Here is a 24,716-nt window from a genome sequence, read left to right as displayed (position 1 = left end):
GGCATTCCGCAGGAGTGAATTTCAGCATTTTTGATGACAAAGGCTACATTATTCCCATGAACAGGGGAAATATCGAGTAAGGTGGCAAACTGATGAAGCTATTGAACAAGTCAGGAGTGTTCCTTCAGTAAAATCAGAGTTATGCTTTGCCTCTAATGGCCAGGAAACAAAGTATTGGTACTGATTACTTTTACACTCTTGAATATACTTAATTTCATATTGTCTTTGTGTTAGCAGTTGACTATCAGTCAAGCAAAGTTTCTGTACCTCTGATTTATTTCCACATTTTGCAGCCTCTCAGTTCTTTGCTGTGGTGAAGGCTTCACAACATTCCCATTTATATTGCAGACTGTCATGTCTGTTGTTTAAGTTAGTAATTGCTTAGATCATTTGTAATGGGAGACAATTTGCAATTTGAACTGCATGAAACACATTGCTTAGCTGTTGTTAAAATATTTTCAAAACAACACGTAACGTTAGCGACAGCCCCAGATATGGCACAAGTACCGCCCATTCAACCCCCTCCACACCTAAGCCCCGCCCATGGTCCTCCCCCTCCTTCGGTGGGCCCAGGACTTGGAATAGGACCGAGGTATTCCTGCCTGTCGTAAGAGGTGACTAAAGTGTGTCTCACCTTTTGGCCTTTCTGTGATGGTCCCCTGTAAGGTTTGACCTCCATTTTTCAAAATTTTCCTGAAGAGCAAGCCAATTGGAGAAAGGCGCTTTACATGGTGCATGGTGTCCGTTGTGCATTGAGATCTTCAGCCCACTTTCTTGTTGTGACATTGCGGTCCCGCTCATCCCCATCTCTCAGGCGAGGACACCTTCCTGGGCACGTTTTCCTCAGACAGCATCCCCAGCCCAATCCCGGTGTCACTCGCCTGTGACAAGCTGGGTGATATTCCTGTTCCGTCACTTCCCGTAAAAGCCTCAACATGGTCCAAGGGATTACTTTCCATCGTGACCTCCTCTTGCAGTCTGACAACGAGCTCCACGCCACCTTAGATTGGCGGGCTGTTCATTTCATCCGACGCGTGTACAGGGGACCCAAAGACAACAGAGTTGCTACTGGTGCCTTCATCTTGGCCTCTGAGGATGATTCATTGCCTGAAAAGGTCAAAGCGATGGTTTACTGCTGTGACGTTAAACCATACGTCCCTCCCCCTATGCGGTGCTTTAAGTGCTGGAAATTTGGGCTCGTGTCTTCCCGCTTCACTTCCTGCGCCACAGGTCGAGATTGCGGACGTCCACTGCACCCAGATACTCTATCTGTGCCACCTCCCACTTGCATCAGCTGTGGAGAGCACCACTCCCCCTGCTCGCCAGACTGCCCAGTACTCGAAAAGGAGCTAAAAATTATGGAGTAAAAGACCCTGGACCAGTTGACTTGCACAGTTGACTTGAAAGATTACACGCCATTCGGTTGACGTCGACATAAGCTGAAGCCACATCACCATCGCCGTCCCAAGTGCCAGTGGTTCCTCACTTTGTGCCACGAACAGTGGGATCTCTGGGCCACCAGAATAAACCCGCCCCCTTGGTGGTAGGGGGCAAATATTCCTCCGTTGCTCCCAAAGCACCTACTTCCGGAGCAAGGCCCCCCAAACACAGGTGACATTGGTCCCTCCCCCCTGCTGTAGAAGCAACAGCATCCTCCAGCTCCTCTCGTGCGGAAGGGGTCCTTTAGGGCCCTCTCTCCCAAGGTCTCCAATAATGCCACGGCAGACACTCTCCTGTGGCTCAAGAGGCCAAAAACTGCTGGACTGAAGAGCTTCATGGTTTTACTCCATGCCTGAAGCTGCTTCGGAGAAATCTTCTTAGCAAGCCCCTAAAGAGAAGCGAGAGAGCAAGAAAACTAAGTAGTAGTCTGCTAAGAAACAGGACCCTCTGGTGGCCCCAACACCACCACTCCCTATCAATTCTGCATCTGAGGATGCATTGGAGGTCTTAGCATCCCCTGCAGACCTGGATCTCACTGATATCTCATCCACCATAGAAATAGCTGCAAATACTCATTCGGAGGCAGCAGGTGACCGAGGCATAACCTGCCTCTTCATGCCTTCCCAGCCTCACTATAATGTCATCTTTCAGTGGAATTGTGCTGGTTTCTTCCACCACCTGGCTGAGATACAGCAACTGTTAAGCTTTACACCTGCTTTCTGCAATGCCCTCCAGGAAACCTGGTTCCTGGCAATGTCGACCCCCTGCTCTCTGTGGCTGTAACATATTACAGGAACCTTAGCAACTATAATAGTGTCAGGTGGGGTTTGTCTATGTCTGAACTCAGTATGCAGTGAACCTGTGCCCCTTCAAACCCCTCTTGAAGCTGTGGCTGTCAGGATAAGGATGACGCAGGAAATAACTGTCTGCAACATATACCCTCCATCAGATGGTGCAGTACCCCTGAACGCGTTGCATGCACTGATTGATAAACTCCCGAAATCTTTTCTACTTCTGGGAGATCTTAACACTCATAAACCCTTGTGGGGTGGCACAGTTGTTACTGGCTGAGGCAGAGATGTTGAAAATTTACTGTCACAAGTCGACCTCTGCCTATTAATACTGGGGCACATTTGGCCATTGATCTCCCGGTTTACAGTCCTGGCCTTCTCCCATCTATCCACTGGAGAGCACATGACAATCTGTGTGGTAGTGACCACTTCCCCATCTTCCTGTCACTGCCTCGTTGTCAGGCCCACAGACACCTGTCCAGATGGGCTTTAAACAAGGCGGACTGTGAAAATTTAACCTCTGCTGTCACCGTTGAATCTCCCGTACATAGTAACACTGATGTGGTCCTGGAGCAGGTGACTAAAACGATCATTTCTGCGGCAGAAAATGTGATCCTTCGTTCTTTAGGATGCCCCACGTAAAAGACAATCCCTTGGAGGTTACCGGAAGTGGCTGAGGCAGTTAGAGAGACATCGGCGAGCTCTACAGCGACGTAAGTGGCATCCTTCCCTGGAACACCTCATAGCCTTTAAATGGCTCCGTGCCTGCGTTAGCCAGCTTGTCAAAAGGTGGAAACAGGAGTGTTGGCAGAGGTATGTGTCAACCGTTGGGTGCCATGTGTCTACTTCCTAAGTCTGGGCAAATATCAAACGAGTTTTTGGGTACCAGTCACCAACAGGTGTTGCTGGTGTTAAAATAAATAGCGTGTTATCTACCAACGCAAAGACGATTAGCCAAACACTATGCTGAGCACTATGCTCGCACCTATGCGTCTGAGAATTAACCCCCAGCCTTTTGCACTCTCAAACGGTGAATGGAAGAGAAAGTCCTCTTGTTCACTACATGCCATTGTGAACCCTATAATGCCACATTTACAGAGTGGGAGCTCCTCAGTGCCATTGCACATCGCCCTGACACAGCTCCTGGGCCCAATCGGATCCACAGTGAGATGATTAAACATCTGTCGTCTGACTACAAGCGACACCTCCTCATCATCTTCAACTGGATCTGGTACGATGGTGTCTTCCCATCACAGTGGCGGGAGAGCACCATCATACCAGTGTTCAAACCCGGCAAAAGCCCACTTGATGTAGATAGCTATCGGCCCATCAGCCTTACAGACATTCTTTGTAAGTTGCTGGAACGTATGGTGTGTCAGCAGTTGGGTTGGGTCCTGGAGTCACGTGGCCTACTCGCCAGGGCGGTTTCTGCCTGGGTTGCTCTACCACTGATAATCTTGTGTCGCTCAAGTCTGCCATCCGAACAGCCTTTTCCAGACGCCAACATCTTGTTGCCATCTTTTTTGATTTACGAAAAGTGTATGACACCCACATTACGAGTGGGGTATCAGAGGCCCGCTCCAGATTTTTATCCAGAATTTCCTGTCACTCCATACTTTCCATGTCAAAGTTGGCGCCTCTCATAGTTCCCCCAATATCCAGGAGAATGGGGTCCCGGAGGGCTCCGTATTGAATGTATCTCTGTTTTTAGTGGCTCATAATGATGTAGCAGCAGCTGTAGGGCCAGCTGTCTCACCCTGTCTGTATGCAGACAACTTCTGCATTTCGTACTGCTCCATCAGTACTGGTGTTACTGAGCAGCGCCTACAGGGAGCCGTCCACAAGCGCAGTCATTGGCTCTAGCCCTCAGTTTCCAGTTTTTGGCCCCAAAGTCGTGTGTTTTGCACTTACGTTGGTGTCGTACTGTTCATCTGGAACCATAAATTCACCTTAATGATGATCTACTCACTGTAGTGGAGACATAGCGATTCCTAGGACTGGTTTTCGATGCCTGATTGACTTGGCTTCCTCACCTTCGTTAGCTTAAGAGGAAGTGCTGGCAGCACCTCAATGCCCTCTGCTGCTTGAGTGACACCAACTTGGGTATCGATCGTCCTACACTGCTGCAGCTCTACAGAGCCCTTGTTCAATCCCACTTTGACTAAGTGAGTGCGGTTTATGGTTCGGAGGTGCCCTCAGCACTGCGTTTACTCGACCCAGTGCACCACTGTGGCGTTCAACTAGTGATGGCAGCTTTTAGGATGAGTCCGGTGACCAGCGTTCTTGTGGAGGCTGGAGTTCCTCCATTGCTGGTCAGGCATGCATAACTGCTCACTAGTTACATTGCACATGTTCGTAGTTCTCCTGTGCATCCGATTTACCATCTCTTTTTCCCACCCACCGCGGATCATCACCCCGAAGCTCTCCGCTGTCACTTCATCTCAATTCTTGACATGTACCAAGGCCATGAAGTGATTTACACAGACTGCTCGATGGCTGATGGTCACATCGGCTTCACGTATGTCCATGGGGGACATATTGAACAGCATCCCTTGCCCGACGGCTGCAGTGTTTTCACTGCCGAGCTGGTGGCTATATCTTGTATTCTTGAGCACATCCATTCAAGCCCTGGGGAGTCGTTTCTTCTGTGTACTGACTCATTGATCAGCCTACAAGCTATCAACCAGTGCTACCTTCATCGTCCTTTGGTAGTGACTGTCCAGGAGTCCATCTATGCCCTGGAATGGTGCAGTCATCCAGTGGTGTTTGTGTGGACCCCAGGACACGTTGGAATCCCAGGCAACAAACTTGCTAACAGTCTGGCTAAACAGTCTACACGGAAACTACTTATGGAGATCGACATTCCAATAACTGACCTGTGTTCGTTTTTATGTCACCACGTTTTCTGGCTTTGGGAGTCTGAATGACATAGTCTCAGTTTGCAGAACAAACTGCATGCCATGAAGGAGATTACGAATGTGTGGCAGTCATCCACGCGAGCCTCTCTCAGGGACCTGCCTCAGTGTCGATGCAGTGCCCAGTTGACTGTGGTCCATATTCTGGTGCACTGTCCCACTTTGACAGCCCTGCGACAAAATCTCCAGTTACCTGACTCGCTGCTAATTTTATCTGATAACGCCTTATCGGCTGATTTAGTTTTACGTTGTATTCGTGAGGGGTGGGTTTCATCATTTGATCTAACTTTTAGTGCATGTTCTTTGTCCCTCTGTGTCCTCCACCCTTGTGCATTTAGGGTGGAGGTTTTAATGAGTTGCAGAGTGGCTGCCTTCTCCTTTTTATTCTCATGATCAGCCAGCCATGGTAATCTGTTTTGTCGTTTTAATCTCTTCTACCTCTTTCTTGTGTTTCTTTGGTTTTCTTCTCCCCTTTTGTCTATCTAAGTGTTTGTTGTGTTTCCGTAGTTCTTGTGATCTTTCCTTTCTCTCTATTTCCTTTTGTCAGTCTTGCTTGTTTTATTCTCACCCTTGTGACATTGTTTTATTTGGAACATGGGTTCAATGACCTAGCTGTTTGGTCCCTTCCCCCTGTTTTAAACAAACAAACCAACCAACCTACCTACCTATGATCCCAAATCGTTCCCCTTCCTAGCCACACCATGGGAGGAACGACAGGCTAAGAATGACAGTGAAGCTTATTCACCCTGCTACCTCGTATATACTAGAGTTGATGGGGTATCTTTTCATGTGCATGAAGCCTCATTTTTGTGGAGCATTTGGGAGGTGGAGGGTTGTCGAAAATGCGCTTTGGGTCAGTCTTGATAAAAACAGCATCCTCTGCCCAGTCACGGGCATTACTCGCTTGTGACAAGTTGGGGGATGTTTAGTATCATCACGCCCCATAAGAACTTAAATATGGTCCATGGTATTACATTCCACAGGGACATTCTTTTGCAGTCTGACGATGAGCAGTGTGCCAATTTAGAGCGGTGAGATGTTTATTTCCTCCGGCGTGTCCATTGGAGTCTGAGGGATAATCAGGTTGCCACCGGTGCCTTCATCTTGCCCTTCGAGGATGACACATGGCCCGAGAAGGTCAAGGTGATGGTCTCCTGCTGTGACATGAAGCCATATCTCCCTCCCTGATGAGGTGCTTTAAGTGCTGGAAGTTCGACCATATGTCTTCCCACTGTACTTCCAGTGTCACATGTCGAGATTGTGGACGTCCATCACATCCCAATTCTCCATGTGCCCCGCCTCCCACATCTGTGTCAACTGATACACCTTGCTCACCAGACAGCAGGATTTTGCGGAAAGAGAGGAAAAGCTTGGAATATAAGACCCAGGACAGACTGACCTAAACTGAGGCTAAGAGGAAATTTGAGCACCTCCATCCTGTCACTATGACCACCTCTTGCACTGCTGCTACCGAGAACAGTTGTAGCCCCATCAGTTCCTCGCATTCCTGTCACCTCTCAGAACCAGAAGACTACACCTGCCCTCTTGAAGGTGGGGGGCACGTCCCTACCTGTTGCTCCTGCACCACCTACTTCTGGACCCCCCCACCCCCCCCCCCCCGACCATCGGGGATATCAGACCCCACTTCAGAGCCAGAAAAGCATAAGTCTTCTTCGGATTCTCTCGCTAGGATGGGGTCCCTTGGATCACTCCGTTCCCAGGTTTCTGCTAGTGGAAGGTGGTACCCGCCAGTGGCTGAAGAGCCCAAAAGCAGCTGGTCGTAGGGCGTCATGCTCATCCTCAGTTCCAGAGAATGAATCAGTAAAGTCCTCCCAGCCAGGGAAACCCACGGAACAGTGAGAGAAATCGAAAAACAAGGTCCCGAAGACTAAGGGAACTGCGGTGACACCTACACCACCGCTAACCTACAGGTCTGCGGATGAGTTGGAGGTTCTGGCATCCGTTGAGGACCTAGATCTCGCAGGACCCTCAGACGCAATGGATATAGACTGCTCAAGCGAAAAGCAGGTGGCAGCAGGTGTGTGTTCCATGCCTTCCTAGTCTCATGATGATATCCTCCAGTGGAATTGGTGCGGTTTTTTTTCACCGCCTGGCTGAGCTACAGCAACTGTAAAGCTTTACACCTGCTTTCTGCGTTGCCCTCAAGGAAATCTGGTTGCTGGCAATGCGGACACCTGCCCTCTGTGGCTATGGGATACTACAGGATCCGTAGCGACTATAATAGTGTGTCAAGTGGAGTTAGCGTTTATGTCCTAAACTCAGTCTGTAGTGAACCTGTGCCCCATCAAACCCCTCTTGAAGCTGTGGCTGTCAGGATAAGGATGATGCAGGAAATAACTGTCTGCAACGTATATCTTCCTCCAGATGGTGCAGTATCCCTGAACGCATTGGCTGCACTGATCAATCAACTCCCAAAATCTTTCCTACTTTTGGGAGATTTTAACATTTGTAACCCCCTGTGGGGTAGCACCATGCTTACTGGCCGAGGCAGAGATGTCAAAACTTTACTGTCTCAGTTCGACCTCTGCCTCTTAAATACTGGGGCCACTACACATTTCAGTGTGGCACGTGGCACATATCCAGGCGTTGATCTTCCATCTATCCACTGGAGACCACATGACCTGCGTGGTAATGACCATTTCTCCATCTTCCTGTCACTGCCCTGGCGTCAGGCCAACGGATGCCTGTCCAGATAGGATTTGAACAAGGGGGACTGGGAAACTGTCACACATCTGCTGTCACCGTGGAATCTTCCCCACATATTAACATTGATGTCATAGTTGAGCAGGTGACTACAACAATTGTTTCTGTGGCAGAAAACGTGATCCCTTGCTCTTACGGGTGCCCCTGGCGAAAGTCAGTACCTTGGTCGTCGCTGAAGCAATTAAGGAGCATCAGCGAGCTCAACAGCGGCATAAGTGGCATCCTTCCCTGGAGCACCTCAAAGCCTTTAAACAGCTCCATGCCCAAGTTCACCAACTTATCAAATGATGGAAGCAAGAGTGTTGGGAGAGATATGTCTCGACCATTGGGTGCCATACGTCACCTTCTCAAGCCTGGGCAAAAATCAAACGTGTTTTAGGGTACCAGACCCCAACAGGTGTTCTCAGTGTTAACATAAATGGCTTGTTATCTACCGATGCAAACACGATTGCTGAGCACTGTGCTTGAGCCTCTGCAACGGAGAATTACCCCCCAGCCTTTCACACTCTCAAACCGCAGCTGGAAGGGAAAGTCATTGCATTCACTACACGCCATGTGAGATCGAACAATTGAAGTTCAGGTGCCATGCATGCCTACTGCCAAAGGTTTAAGTAGACCAGAGACGAGTGTCGCAGGAGTAACAAATGATAGCGACACCCCACAACAGAATAACATTGATGACACAATGTTTACAGTTTATGAGACAGTGTCGTGCATCTCCCAGAGTGACATACCGCTCATGAATTAAACGTCGGAGAGCAATCTAAATATGAATCTTGACAACAAGTTACAAACACCACTTGGTCACAACACAAACATTAACTTGGGAAGTACAGCAGATACCAACCACAGTAGTACAACTGGAGCACTGCTGTGGCAGCTACTATCTAACATAAATGTGAAATTTGATGATATGAAACACAATATAAACAGTAATTTGACACAAGTTATGAACATGGTAAAACAGCAATAAAACACTGTTACACAAGATCTAAATACAATGAAACAAGAATGAAACCAAGTATTGAAGGATTTGCAAGACACAGTCTCACAGAAATTCGATGACTTAGCCAAAAATTTTCACACTGAAATAGACAAAAAATTGAATGATATGAAAACACAGGTAAAGTGTGAAGTACTTTAACAGTAACATTACAGAGGTAAAACAGAAGGTAGATTGTTTTAATGACCATACCAATCTAGTTGAACAGATAAAGAAAATCAGATGCCAACACAAACATTGAAGCCACACAAAACCAGTTGGTTTTGACAGTAAAAAAGGTAACCACTGTCATTAACAAATTAAATAAAGACTACGAAGGCATACCTCTAGCTGTAGAGGACTTTAAGGGTAGCAACATTAGAAGTTGACTTAGCATGTGCTAAGGAGGAGAGAGAGATTAATGAAAATCTGAGTGATATCATTAGTCAAGCTGAAGCAGGTACTTTAGATAAAGGTAACACCATTGCAGAGAAGTTAGTTACAGATTGTAAGTTATACACAGATGTAGTAGAAAAGGCCATTCAGAAAAAAGAAAATGAAATCGTGAACAAAGTAAACATTAACCTAAAGGCCGAAATCTTTTAGAAGAAAATATTACCCTATCTGAAAATATGCACGTAAATAACAACCTGTTGGTATCGATTCACAATTGTCGAGAGTCCCACAGCAGGTACCAGTGACATTTGAAGATTGCAAAATGTAAACATACCCATAACTCCAATACCTGAACAATTACCAGCCAGAATTTATTAGGATTTCCGGTATATATCACTTTTCTAGTCCCCCCAACACTATTCAACATGTAAGCTATATGTAAACTGAATGGGATGTACTCAATGGCGAAGGTAAATTAAAAAGTTGTTTTGTTGCAAGGATATTGTTTTGCTACATCTCCATGAAAAAAAAAAATAATAATAATAATAATAAATACGCTCTTCAATTTAGTAATTCCTGTACCTTCACCTGTTTGTTTCTACAAGTGGATAGTGTGTGGATGTATGCTTGGATCCGTCATACCATCATTATTAAAAAAATGTGTATCTCAACCGTACATTAAAACTGTCATAAAAAATTATTAAAATATGGCAAAAATTAATTCACATCTCTCTCTCTCTCTCTCTCTCTCTCTCTCTCTCTCTCTCTCTCTCTCTCTCTCTCTCTCACACACACACACACACACACACACACACACACACACACACACACACACACACACAGTGTCCCGGTAATCCAAACATTCGGTTAATCCGAACGTGAAAAATGTTAGTCTACGTATGGAAAACTGTGCAATAAACTGCTGTACATACACACTATTTTAATTTACACAGTAAAATAAACATGTATTAGAAAAATTGGCAAGAAAACATTAGGTTTAAACAATACATAACAATGAAATACAAGCCGTGAAACTTTCTAAAATGCAGCAAAAATTTTATCCCTACTTTTTAGATGACAAGAACTCAGTCATTGTGTTTTGGCATAATGAAGATGTTCTGTTATACGATGCATAGTTGCTCCATCATCTTATAAACATCAAATCAGCAGGTGTAGCAGTGGGCTGTTGCTCCAAACAATGTAGCACAAGGCCAAATGCTTCTGCTGCGTCAATGTGCGGCTCCAGCTCTTCTTTGTCGCTTTCAGCCTGATTGTCACTTGCATCACAGCAGTCCACTTCTTCCTGGTCTTGAGTCACAGCAGCAACTAAATCAGTGTCAGTAAAATTCTCCACACATGCCCCATCTGCTGCCATCCACTCATTTACGTCTCCTTCACTAGCTTCTTCACATCCAGGGATTGTCTGTATCATTTGTAGTAGATTTTCCTCTTCATTTTCAACTAGGTTGTCCTGAAATTCAAGAGGTGTCCACAGTTTTCTCCACAATTTTCTCAGAGTATTTTCTGAAATAATCTGCCATGCCTCAGCGGCCCAATAATCATCCTCCTTCACAATGGTTTTTTTTTTATTTTTTTATTTATTTTGTCCACTAAAGGAATGTTATCATCTTTGATCAACACTCTTAAAAATTGTTTTCTCTAAATCAGTTTTAATGTTTGCAGTACGCCCTGGTCTATCGGCTGTAACATTCAGCGGCAAAAAGTTCGCCACAATTTCTCAATCAGATAATTCCTCAGTTCTGCAGTGAGATGGTGCATTATCAATCAAAAGAATTGCACAGCGCGACCAATGGTTTTCCATAGAAAATTCAGAGGGATCAAACTGACTGTGAAACCATTCTTTGAACAGCTTGTCATCCATCTATGTTTTTTTCTGGTTGCAATAATATACGGGCAGGAACTCCATGTTGCAGTTTTTAAAAGCTCTGGGCCTAGCAGATTTTCCAGTCAACATTAAAGGCAGCTTGTGATTATCAGCAGCATTGTTGCACACTAAGTCACACGATCTTTGCACATTTTAAAACCAGGAGCATGGTCTTCTGCTTTTGATGCCAGGCTTTTTGTTGGCAATGTCCTAAAATTAACACCAGTCTCGTCAGCATTATAAATTTGTTGGGGAGAATACTTTCCTTCTCTTATCATTTTTTCAAACTCACCCAAGTATTCCTTCATTGCATCATGGTCAGAAGAAAACTTCTCTCCAGTAATAGTTAGCTGACGGATTCCATGACATTTTTTTAATCTGTCCAACCAACCCATACTGAAACTTCCTGGCAGATTAAAACTGTGTGCCCGACTGAGACTCGAACTCGGGACCTTTGCCTTTCGCGGGCAAGTGCTCTACCATCTGAGCTAGTGAAGCACGACTCACGCCCGGTACTCACAGCTTTACTTCTGCCAGTATCTCGTCTCCTACCTTCCTAGTTCTGCAAGGTTCGCAGGAGAGCTTCTGTAAAGTTTGGAAGGTAGGAGACGAGATACTGGCAGAAGTAAAGCTGTGAGTACCGGGCATGAGTCGTGCTTCGGTAGCTCAGATGGTAGAGCACTTGCCCGCAAAAGGCAAAGGTCCCGAGTTTGAGTCTCGGTCGGGCACACAGTTTTAATCTGCCAGGAAGTTTCATATCAGTGCACACTCCGCTGCAGAGTGAAAATCTCATTCTGGCAACCCATACTCATCACTATTCATTAATTTGTTCAGGTACACAGCCTTCTCCTGAACCAGTGCTACACTCAAAGGAATTCCCCTTTCTCTTTCCTGCATTAACTGGAAGAAAAGATCTTTATCGTACTGGGACTGTTTCAAAGTGACGAATTTCGAGTGTTTTTCCCGACGACATTGAACAGGACTGTTCAAGCTTCACTTGGTTCTTCTTCCAATCATAAATGGTTGCTTAACCAACACCCAGTTCTGTTGCCAGTTTAGATACTTTCTCACCATTTTCTATCCACTCCAAAGCATCAGTTTTTCTTTGAGAGTTAACGTTGTATGTTCTCATTTACTCATGATGAAAATACGTACACCACTACACCTGAACGAATACAATACAACTGTTATGCATGCCAGCAATCGATAACTAATGTAACAAAGTGCTTTGCAAACCAACTGGCGGTGCACTGACCTCAGACACTACAAATGTCTCAACAATGCACAACAACAAGGGCAAGGAGTGAAAGTGAGCCATTGTTCCCACACTTGTTGCCATGGTGTACCTACTTGATATACTTCATTCTAGAAACTTGTCACTGTAATTCTGGCTAATCTGAACAAGAGGTCTGGTCCCAATTAGTTCGGATTAATGGGACTCTACTGTTTGTGTGTTTGTGTGTGTGTGTGTGTGTGTGTGTGTGTGTGTGTGTGTGTGTGTGTGTGTGTGTGTGTGTGTGGCGCGCGCGCGCGCGCGCGAAAAGTACCTCAGTGATGGTGATTCCAATGCTTTTAATATTGTTTCAGAGAGCAGTCCTTATTACTCACAAACTAAAATTGAAAAACTGGAATGTGTGGGACATGTTCAAAAGTGAATGGGACGTAGACATTTCAGACTGAAGAAATAAATGAAAGGCAAGAAATTAGAAGATGGATGATAATCCTCAGTATTCTCTTTGTGACATATCGTGGTGCAAATATCTTCAGGCAGAAGACAGTGGAAAGCCATACACACAGAAACATGATTTGCCACTTACTGTTTTAGATGTTATAAAACCAACTTTCAGGTAGCTAGCCAATCTAGAATTGCTGAACAATGTGTACATGGGAAAACACAGAATACAAATGAGAGCATCCATATGGATGTGTTGACCAAAAATTTTATTTGTATCTTCAATTGTTGTGAATATAACTGTCTGTGATTTCTGTCTTATGTTCACTAGTGGAAATGTAAATAGGATTAAGTGCCTGCAGAAACTAGGCTTCCACCCAGTTGCATTCACACTGTAGATACTCGGAAGCATTGATGAAGGTACTACTGGGCAAATCTCAAGGAGCAGAAGAAAAAATGCAAAAGTGGGCTAGGCAAAGGAAGATATTACCCCAGGAAGATGAGGAAGAGAATACAGAGTATGAATATGGACAGCATTAGTCACTAGAGAGACAGCAATATTTTCAAAACTTGAAACACACACTTTAAATGCAAACTGCCATAAAAGGCCTTTTTTGAGCTATAATGTACCTTTTTTCAGGAACTATAAAAGCCAACAACTTGAAATTTGACATAGTTTTAAGGATTAATTACTGAATAACTCTATGCAGCACTTTCCCGTTATTTTTTCTCTGAAGAAAGTCTCCAAATTTGAGAAAAATAAAGCAGTCGTAGGTAACACAAAACTGAAAAATTAGTTTAAAGCAGCATCAATAAAAATCTGTTCCACACTTTTTATTAGCCTCTTACACAGATATAAAATGTGAAATTCCAGTGAATTGATTGATTTGTTTATAAGAAAAGGCACATTATAGATACAATGGTAATTAAAAATGCAAATCCTTATTAAATGTATGTCAATGTGCACTTTCAAACATAAATTGCACAAAACATCAAGCATTATGTTGTACAAAATAGTGTCAAATTTTACTGTTTTAACTGTAGTATCTTTGGAGATATATATTTTAAGCACAAGAACACATTTTGCCCTACATCTGTCCTTAAGCAGTTATCTCAGTAAGTGGTCAGTGTTACTTTATATGGGATGATTCAGTATATCGATAGTTGATCAGCAAGTGTTTCAGCATCGTAAGAAGCCAGGAAGAAACCCTTTTTTCTATTTCTGTATTGCAATCTTTTGAACTAATATTTTTGTGTTCTGCCAGACATTCTTTTCATCTGAGAGGAAGAAACTGACTAACCCCCCCCCCCCCCCCTCCCCTAACCATTTATATCTCTTTTCTATGTAGTTAATACCTGATTCCAGTTCATCACATAGTAGGTTACCTGATGTGGTGTGCAATGTGGTGGTTTGCGTAAGATGTTACAAGTTTGGACAGACTGTTACCCCAGTGTACATTACAATGATCTTGTTTCAATTTTTCTTACAAGTATGAGAATTTTTTAATTAGCTGTCTTTGTTTACAAATTCATTTGTTAACTCTCTTGAACGTCATGATCTATGTATGTGTTAAACGCATGGATATCCCTACCTGTCACTTGTGCTAATTGCGAGTTTTGGTATTACCACCTTCACACCCTCCCAGCTGCCTGGACAGCTGTTCAGAAACCTATTGTTTGGCAAACAAATTACGTTCTAATTGTTAGTAAATATAATCAAACACACACTGTCATGCAGCTCACTGAGTTTCAGCTTTGCATTCATGAAAGCTGGTTGCTCCATACTGGTGTCATAGATAGTGAAGTTACTTTGTTTAAATGAGAAACCAAGTCACCCTCTTGCTTCTGCACAGTTGTCGTGATATGTGAACCCTTGTTTGTACCTGCTGATGATAGCTTTCTGTACTCAGTACCACGGCTAACAGTAGTAGCACTTCTCTGCTGTAATTATCCATTCATCTCAACTTGCTAGGTTATTTTAGCTGACAGTGGACTTCTAGTTAAAAGTTCTTATTGTGATGTTGTAGCACCCACTGTTTATCTACTTGTTTACATACGTACCTAATACAAGTTTCAGATATTTTCTACTGTTTTTGCCTAAAATACCTATTGTGCTGCCACAGCCTACTATGCTGCCTAATAACTTGAACGCTCACGTTCTGCAAAGGAATTATTAGCTTGACAGTGAAGCCAGGTAACTCCTCATCATGCCACCTTATACATTGCTGATTGGAACACACAGGAATATGTGCATAATGTAGTTATCCCAGAGCATACCTGCTCTGCTAACTATGTGGCAGAAGGTAAATAAGTGATTCAAATTGCCAAAACCAGCTGTACCCTAGCAATGGCCATCATGTGAAATCATAACTAAAGACATTTTGAAATATGCCTTCTTCAAGGCATGAGACCCTCTTACTGTTAAGAGTTAGGGTTAAGATGTTTACATATTAGCTCGTTTCCATTAAATATACTTGTACTCTTACATACTCTGTAATACGGAAAGTATATCAGCTGTCATACATTGGTGAAGGGAATGATGTGTTATGTTATAATGTGTTTGGGCAGAAGGCCAAATGAGTAATTTCTCATAGGAAATTTGGATTTATCAGTTAATATCAACCTCACTGGGATAAATACATGAATCAATTAAAATAAAAAAATGTTTTAAAAGACTGTAGTGGTGGTATTAGTACATTATAGAGGCCACATGAATGGATAGTTAGTTCATGCTGGATTCTTCATTAATATTTGACATTACAACTTTAATACAACAGAACTGTGGAATTTACAGAAGATATAGTAAATTCTATCAACTTAATCAAAGTAACCCCCCCCCCCCCTCATTTTGTGTTGAAATAAACCTCCAAAAGCATCCACTGATGTGCCCATTTGCCATTTGATGGAGTGTTTCAGTCTCTCATAACCTGAGGCCTGACCTTTACACCTGACAACCACCCTTGCCAGCCCCAGTGCTGTCATTCCCAACCACAGTAGTCCATAATGAGATTTTCACTCTGCAGCGGAGTGTGCGCTGATATGAAACTTCCTGGCAGATTAAAACTGTGTGCAGGACCGAGACTCGAACTCAGGAGCTTCTGTAAAGTTTGGAAGGTAGGAGACGAGGTACTGGCAGAAGTAAAGCTGTGAGGACGGGGCATGAGTCATGCTTGGGTAGCTCAGTTGGTAGAGCACTTGCCCACAAAAGGCATAGGTCCCGAGTTCGAGTCTCAGTCCGGCACATAGTTTTAATCTGCCAGGAAGTTTCACAGTAGTCCATCTCTCCACCTGGGTATTGCCAACACATCTGCCTAGTCAGTATCGAGCTGATGCATCGCAGCAGCCCTTGCACTGTCTCTGCCAGCTCAGTACATTGTTGCTGCATCTGGTCTGCAGCTCGTGGTCTAGTGGCTAGCATTGCTGCCTCTGGATCACGGGGTCCCAGGTTCAATTCCTGGCCGGGTTGGGGATTTTCTCCTCCTGGGGACTGGGTGTGTATGTTGTCATCATTTCATCAATATCATCATCACTGTCATCATCATTTGTGACTGTGGCTAGATTGGACTGTGTAAAGAATTGGAATGTATAAAAATTGGGACTTTGTACAGGCACTGATGAAGGCGCAGTTGAGCCCTCCACAAGCCAAACATCATCACTGCATCTGGTCTCATCTCCACACCACCATATAAGCACACCACTTTGATTAGCTACGTAATTCCATTATTGATAACTAAACACTCAGTCAATTCTGATCTCAAAAATTATTGTAATATTACTTGTAAAGAAACTAAAATTGCCAGACTTTGTACCCTTGCCCCTTTTTAGTGACTTTAAAGATTTTCAGTGCATGAACTGTCATTAACAGAAAATAGCACCCCCATAGTAAATGCCACCTGTCCAAGGGACGACTTTTATAAAGTTAACCATTCCAACCATTTAAATGATTCAACTATTGTATTTGCAATCTTGAAGTCAGTTACACTGCTCCTACATAAGGGAGAGGTAATGTGCATAGTGGCCCAACAGACTGACTGGGAGAAGCTTTACTTTCAAATGAAATTTTTACTTTTTCAGTTTTTGTTGTTTGTATGGAGTAACTGTGTTTCACTAGCGAGTCATAACTAGGCTTGTGCTGACTTGGTACTGGACACCACGGGATGTCACTGCCAACCCAATCCTTGTTCACATGCATCTCATCCTCATAGTCAGTAACGTAGATGGGGTGATGTTTACTTCCCAAGTACCCTCAAGTAACCAATCAGAGGGTTGCAAATGGTCATTTTGGGGGCCACAGGGTGAACTGGTGAGTGTGAGCTGAAACAGACTTCAACTTCTCTTTGCGGACAATCAAAAACCAATTCAGGTACGTGCCTTCTCATCTCTCTCTTAGGTAAGATGCCCCTTAGTCTGTTGGCGGCCTCACTGGTGCAACACTTTGTAATTTCTTACACTCCCACATGCCCTGTTTCTGCAGTAGGTTTATCCTCATCCAGTCCTGGACACAGCCCTCTGAATTTGTCATTTTCACAGAATGTAGTTATAGTGTTGTTCTCGGACTTCTTGAAGGGGTCACAGACAGTAATAGATTGTGAAAGATCAGAGCCCCAGATTGAAGAAGTTGTTCCAAAAATTACACGCAACAGAGATTGCTCGGGATGGTTGTTTATTATTGAAGTTGTTGTCATTCCACTGTCATCAACAAACTGAACTTCAGTCATCAATCTAGATGCTGAGTTAACTGGTGAAACTTTTGTCAAGTCCAGAAATTGATTAATTTCTGTATCTTCACCTGTTTGTCTCTATAAGTGTTAGTGGACAGACATATGACGTGCTCCGCAGTGCCAGAATTGTTCAAAAGTGTGTATTCTAACCGTACATAAAAAAGTGTTAAAAAATTTATTAGGAAGACCAAATCGTGCCGGGAATCCTACATCAAGAGGATTGAAGCAGACAAGAGGAAATTGTGTGAGCAGCGCAGGGATGACCGGGTGATAGCATTGTCATAACCAGCTCTATGCACAGTGGAGATAACAAGAAGTAGTACATAAATTTAAATGATGAATACTGATTTAAATTGCATCGACATTAGTGCCAGATAAAGTTCACCCAGGATATGTGTACCTTCCAATTTCTTTCAAATATTCTTTCCAATTTTTTCATTACTCAATCAGAAATTATCAATCAATTTCCATTATATTTTATGCCGCCCCCTATTCTGCCACTATTCAATGGCAGTCATGTTGCCGAGCGGAATATGATCTGACCTTTCAATTGTTGAGATAAAAAAATTTTTGAAATAAATAATGCATTTTATCATTACAAGAAACTAATGAGACTTTTGTTGCATTTGTTGCATGTTTGTGGGATTAGGACCAATAAAAACTTGAAGGAGCAAATTATAATTAAATTCTGCCTAAAAACCAAATGTGCCGGGAATGCTGATTTCAGTGGTTAAGCTGTTACGCTGTATTCTTATATGGCCGTGCTCGGCATTGTCTCTCTCACAGTAGATAATCTCGTATCCTTCCAATTAATATCCTATACGGAAAGTGCATTTCAAAAGAAAAGTTGAAAGTTTGTATAAAGTCAACATTAAAGTACAAGATAGCTCATCAAGTTCTGTAAGATGATATCAGAGAATAATTATGTTCTTTAGTGAATATGCAGATAAATCTACTTTAATTGAAAAGTGCTGATAAAGACAAAATTTCTCTTCAAAAACTTTATTTCATAATATTGTTAAACACTATTCACAGCGGGGTAAAGGAAACGGCCATTTTTGAAAACTCATTACAAAATGCAAGATGTCAGAAATCCCAGCTTGGCAACAGTTGAAAGTAACACACCAACTTGTGGACTGACTGATGTCTACCAAAACAATGAGGTTGGCGTCCCACTATTAAAACATGATGACACTGGTAATATAACTAATTATGATGTCACTTTTATTATGCTTAATGAGCCAATTTCTCAGTTCGACCCAGGAAACATTTTTTCAAATAGTGAAACTGAAGTTTGTGAGAGCGAGACTTTCTTTGACTATTTGCTCATGATGTCACAAATGCAAGAACAGGAAACACTTCATAAATACAATGTAAATACTAGTGACACACACAATTTGACACAACTCGTGCAACTAACACTTAAAAAAAACAACAGGAATTTCAGCAAAGTGTAACACAACAACTTAAGGGTATAGGACAACAGTTTACATGACAAAATTGGGCATTTAATGATTTCAAGAATAGTTTTAGTCAACAGTTCAGTGAGGTGAGCAAAACTATATGCATTGAGTTATCGGATGAACTATCTTGGAAGGTGGCAGAGCTAGGTAAACAACAAAAACAAGAAATAATTACCAACATGTCCCACAATATAAATACATTAATAGAAAAAGTACCATTCGTAGACGATAAACAGGAACACCTTTCAGGTGAGTTACAAAACCTTAATGAAGCATATTCTCAAATTCAGGAGATGCAATTCCAAGTGGATGTGTTGGTAAAAAATGTGACGAATGCAGTCAGTGAGCTGCAAGACATATGTAAAAACTTACCTACAGAAGTGCAAAAGTTAAGTCTAAGAGTAGACCAGCTAAATTTAAAGTCAAAATTTGCCAAAAAACAGAGAGAGAAGAAGATATGTGCAGATGTAAAGGAAATAACTGAAAAAGCTGAAGCTGGGATGTGGGATAGGGGCAGCACCCTTGCAGAAAAGGTAATGTCAGGGTGCAAAATCTATGTAGATACTGTAGAATAATCTCTAAAAGAGAAAGAAAGTCAATTTCTAGCTAAAATAAATTCAGATTTAAAGGAAGCAGAGATAAGGTTATGAGGCAGAATTGTTAAAATATTGACATTTCAAAACAGCATTTGACACAAAACAAACACATGCTTTTAGAGAAGTCAGATACTTTCCCTGGTTACCCACAATATGGGGTAAAGAGAAGTGTAGAGATACACTCTCCAATTGATTCATTTCTGTATGGTGATGGACAGATGTATGATGAGCTCCATTGTGCCAGTATTGTTCAAAATTGTGTATTCTAACCCTACATTAAAAAACCATCTGTTCATCATTTTGCCCGTGCTGAGAATCCTGCATCAAGAGGATCAGAGGAGACAAGAGGAATTAGCGTGAGCACTGGAGGGGTGATCCGGTAACAGCGTTGTCATAAACAGCTCTGTGCACGGTGGAGATAAAATGTAGTAGTACATAAATTTAAATAATGAATATTGATCTAAAATGTATTGACATTGGAGGTCTGTTGATATTAGTGCAAGATAAAGTTCACCCGGGATATGTGTACCTTCCAATTTATTTCAGTTATTCTTTCCAATATTTTTTATTTGTTCAGTTAGCAGTTATCATTCACTTTCCATTATATTTTATGCCCCCCCCCCCCCCCTCCCCCTATCCTGGCACTATTCACATGCCAAAGACGATTCTGAGCATTCTAAGTGGTCAAGAAGAAATTTGGATCAATAATTGTCATGACCAACCACAACTCATCCTTAAATTTATGTGCATGGGAGCAGCTGAACCAGTCCAAGGTGGGCAGCTCAGTGACACTGACGATGATTCGAGGTCTGCTACCACTACAGAGAATGCAGTGGAGGAAGCTAACTATCAAACTGCCAATAGCACCGGCCTGTCTGAGGTACAACACTGGCTAGTGACAGCCATTCTGCAACAATTTCCAGATGCTTTCAGATCAGGAGCAGAGAAAAAAAAGAGACCAAGCAGCTTGCAATAAAACACTACACCACAACTGGGGATCATCAAGCAATTATCCAGCACTCATACAGCATGTTGCCAACTGAACGACGGAGAGTCTGTGAAAAAGTGGAGGAGATGCTGCAAGATGACAGTGTTGAACCTACAGAGAGTCTTTGTTCATCTCCTGTTGTCCTTGTGAAGAAGAAGCATGGCACATGAGATTTCTCACTCACTACCAATGACTTTCTGCTCATTATTGACATAATTGTCTGTTGAAAGGAGTGAAGTTTTTCTCAACTATGGACATGCAGGCAGGCTATGGACACATTTATGTTGTCAAGGCTAACTGGGAAAAATTGCTTTCATATCTCTTGATGGGCTCTAAGATTTCAAAGTTATGCTATTTCTGATAAAGCAATACTGTAGCCACCTTCGAACATAAGATGGGCAACCTGCTTTGACACCTTAAATGGTCAATGTGTCTTTGTTATCTGGATCAAATTATCATTTTTTTAATGATATTGAAGAACATCTAAATCACCTGACAACTGTGTTGAAATGTGTGTGGACTGCTGGCCTCTGCCTGAATCCAAAAAAAGTGCCTCTTTGTTGTTCAAGGAATAAAAATCTTGAAGTACCTACTGAATGGTGATTCTGTCCTGATCCAGAGAAAATAAGTCACGGATTTTTCTGACTCCTCAGCACATCCATAGCATGAGCAGTTTTCTTGTCATCTGCTTGTACTAATGGCAATTCATAAGACTTCTGTATCAAAGCACATCCATTCCCAAAAACTCCTGCAGGGATACACCAAACTTTCCCAAAATGAGGCTCAAAAAGAACCCTTCTTTGTCTTTAAGGAAGTGGTAACATTTTCTTCATTTCTAGCATTGTATAGCAACAATGCTGAGAAGGTTATAGCTTATGCTCCCAGAGTACTTTTCAGGTCCAAGATGAACTATTCTACAACCATGAACAGCTGCCTTGGAGTTGTTTGGACCATCAAGTTCTGGCCATATTTGTTTGGCAAACTGTTCACCATTGTGACAGATCAACATTCTCTTTGTTGCCTGATTAGCCTGAAGGATCCGTCAGGTCAACTGATGAGATGTACACTGAGGGTTCAGGAGTATGTCACCACAATGGTATACAAAAACAGCCACAAACACAAGGATGGTGACTCCCTTTTATGGAATCCTATGGCAAGGCACAGCAGCATGGATGAAATCCCACAAGGAACCTCTTGAGTGCAAGGTCACTAGTTCAATCGTTAGTAAGGCTCATTTCTAAATATTGTGTTAAGAATCATGCCAGGAAAAATATTAGCTGCTAATGGCTCACCATTTGCATATAGATCTACATCTACACTCTGCAAACCACCGTGAGCTGCATGGCATACGGTATGCCCCATTGAACCAATTATTAAGGTTTCTTCCTGTTCCATTCATGTATGAAGCATGGGAAGAATGATTGTGTGAACATCTCTGTGCATGTGTCTAATCTTATCCTCATGATTCCTACTGAGCGATACTTAGGGGTTGTAGAGTATTTCAAGCCAGTAAGGAAGGCAACTGAAAACCAGTGTCCAGGAGGTGCAGAGATCCAGATTCTATGGGATGTATGTATTACACTTCACAAAACGGACATCACTGACATTCAAGAAATGTTGACAACAAACCATTAACTTGCACTATGAACACCAAACGAAAAATGGCATGCCACAGTGACCACATAGGTTTGCACCATCAAGATCGGAGGTGAACTCATTGGGAGTCACAAACCATTCAGGATGTTGAGGTAGGTATTCTGTCTTAAGGAATGCACACAGAATCACATTGTGGTAATGGAATGATAACTGATGGAATGTGATGGCATACAACTGAATGTGAAACAGTCTGTTGTGAAGCTTATCATCATTCAAGTCGTAGCTGCAGATAGTGCAATAATATGTTTTACAGGCATTAAAAAAGAAACATCTAGAGGCTGGAATTGTTCAGTGGTTCCAGGTGAGAGGAATTGCGATGTCACACACTTTTCAAGAGGGATAGTTTCCTCTAAAGGAGTATGATTTTTATACACAAACCAGGAATCAAGTAAATGAAAGTTATTTTGACCAGTTATTGCCCAAAACCAGTGCTCATACCATAGTTGTAGTTCTCTTATTCTAATTTTCCCAATCTTGTTCCTGTGACATAAATATTTCCTACTTCCCTTGTGAGATCACACACACTACATCTACACCTAGACCAACATCTATACTCTACAAACCACTGTGAAGCGGGTGGCAGAGGGCAAATTCCACTTATTGATTATTAGGTCTTCCTACCATTCCATTCACTTATTGAGTGTGGGGAAATGATTGAATGCCTCTGTGCATGCTGTTATTATTGAAATTTATACTCATGATCCCTATCTGAGCAATCTGCAGGGGATTGTAATATATTACTAGAGTCATAATTTAAAGATGGTTCTTAATTAGATTTTCACAGGATAGTTTACATCTATCTTCAAGAGTCTGCCAGGTGACTCTCTCCCATGGATCAAACAAATGTGGGACCATTTGTGCTGCTTTTCTCAGTATATGTTCAATATCCCCGGTCGGACGAGTGATTTGTGAGCAATCTCCTTTGTAGACTGATTGCACTTCCACAGTATTCTATCAATAAGCCGATGTATACCACCTGCTTCACCCATGACCGAGTGTGTGTGATCATTCCATTTCATACCCCCACAAAGCATTACACCCAGGTATTTGTTTGAATTGGCCAATTCCAACAGTGACTCATTGATATTATAGTCATAGGATTCTACGTTTTTGTGTTTTGTAAAGTGCACGATTTTGCATTATTGAACATTTAAAGAAAGTTGCCAATCTTTGCGCCAGTTTGAAATCTTATCAAGATCTGACTCGAAATTTATGCAGCTTCTTTCAGACAGTACTTCATTAGAGGTAACTGCATATCTGTAGGAACTCTGAGGTTATTGTTAACATTGTATGCAAGATCATAATGATACAACAAGAACAGCGAGGGACCCAACACACTTCTCTGGGACATATCCAAAATTACTTCTACATCTGATGATGAATGTCCAGCCGAAATAACATGCTATGTCCTACCTAGCAAAAAGCCCTCAATCCAGTCACAAATTTCGCTTCATACCACATATGATCATAATTTTGATAATAAGCATAGGTAAAATGCTTTTCAGAAAACAAGAAACACTGCATCAACCTGCCTACCTTGATCCAAAGCTTTCAGTATGTCATGTAAGAAAAGTGCAAGTTGGGTTTCAAATGATCGATGTTTTCGGAATCCATTCTGTTTGAGATGCCTCATTCGGTCTGGACTCACAATATGTTCTAAGATTCTACTACAAACTGATGTCAATGATATTGGATGGTAGATCTGTATTATAGTTAGAAGAGGGCTATGGCTGTAATTATATCAGGCCCTGGTGCTCAGTACAGCTTTAATGATTTCAGCTGTTTCTTAACAGCACTAAAACTAATACTTATTTCACTCATGTTTTCAGTGGTACAAGGATTAAATTGGGGAAATTCTCCTGGGTTTTCCATTTTAAAGGAATATTCAAAAATAGAGTTAAAGCATTTCAGTTTTTGCTTTGCTACCTTCAGTTTCAGTTCATAATGATCAATTGCAGTTCCTGTCTCTTTACATGGGACCAGAATTTCTTTGGGTTCTGTGAAAGATCATTTGACACTAATCTGCTATGGTAGTTACTGATGGCTTCATGCATTGCCATCTTGACAGCCAAACAAATTTCATTCAGCATCTGTCTGTCTGCCTGCAGCTCGAGGTCTAGGGACTAGCGTTGCTGCCTCTGGATCACGGGGTCCCGGTTTTGATACCCGGCCAGGTTAGGGATTTTTCTCTGCCGGGGGACTGGGTGTTTGTGTTGTGGTCATCATTTCATCGTCATCATTTGTGACTGTGGCTATATTTGACTGTGTAATAAAATTGGACTGTGTTAAAATTGGGACTTTGTACGAGCACTGATGACCACACAGTTGAGCACCCCACAAATCAAACATCATCATCATCATCATCATTTGTCTGTCTATAGCCCTATGCTTTGTTTTACCTATTATGTAGTAATCTCTGTTTCCTTAGAAGTTTCTTTACAATGGCTGTATACCAGGGAGGGTACCTCATGTTACAAACTGTTCTAC

General features: G+C 42.4%; 1 protein-coding gene across 1 annotated transcript in view; it reads left to right on the top strand.

Annotated features, from left to right (window-relative positions):
- Positions 1 to 24,716, top strand: part of LOC126477545 (uncharacterized) — a 203,691-nt gene that overhangs the window by 74,992 nt on the left and 103,983 nt on the right. The gene's annotated exons all lie outside the window — the stretch shown is intronic.

The sequence above is a fragment of the Schistocerca serialis genome, chromosome 1, assembly GCF_023864345.2.
Source record: "Schistocerca serialis cubense isolate TAMUIC-IGC-003099 chromosome 1, iqSchSeri2.2, whole genome shotgun sequence".
NCBI lineage: Eukaryota > Metazoa > Arthropoda > Insecta > Orthoptera > Acrididae > Schistocerca > Schistocerca serialis.
The sequence above is the reverse complement of the archived record's forward strand: the minus strand, read 5'-3'. Positions and strand labels throughout refer to the sequence as shown.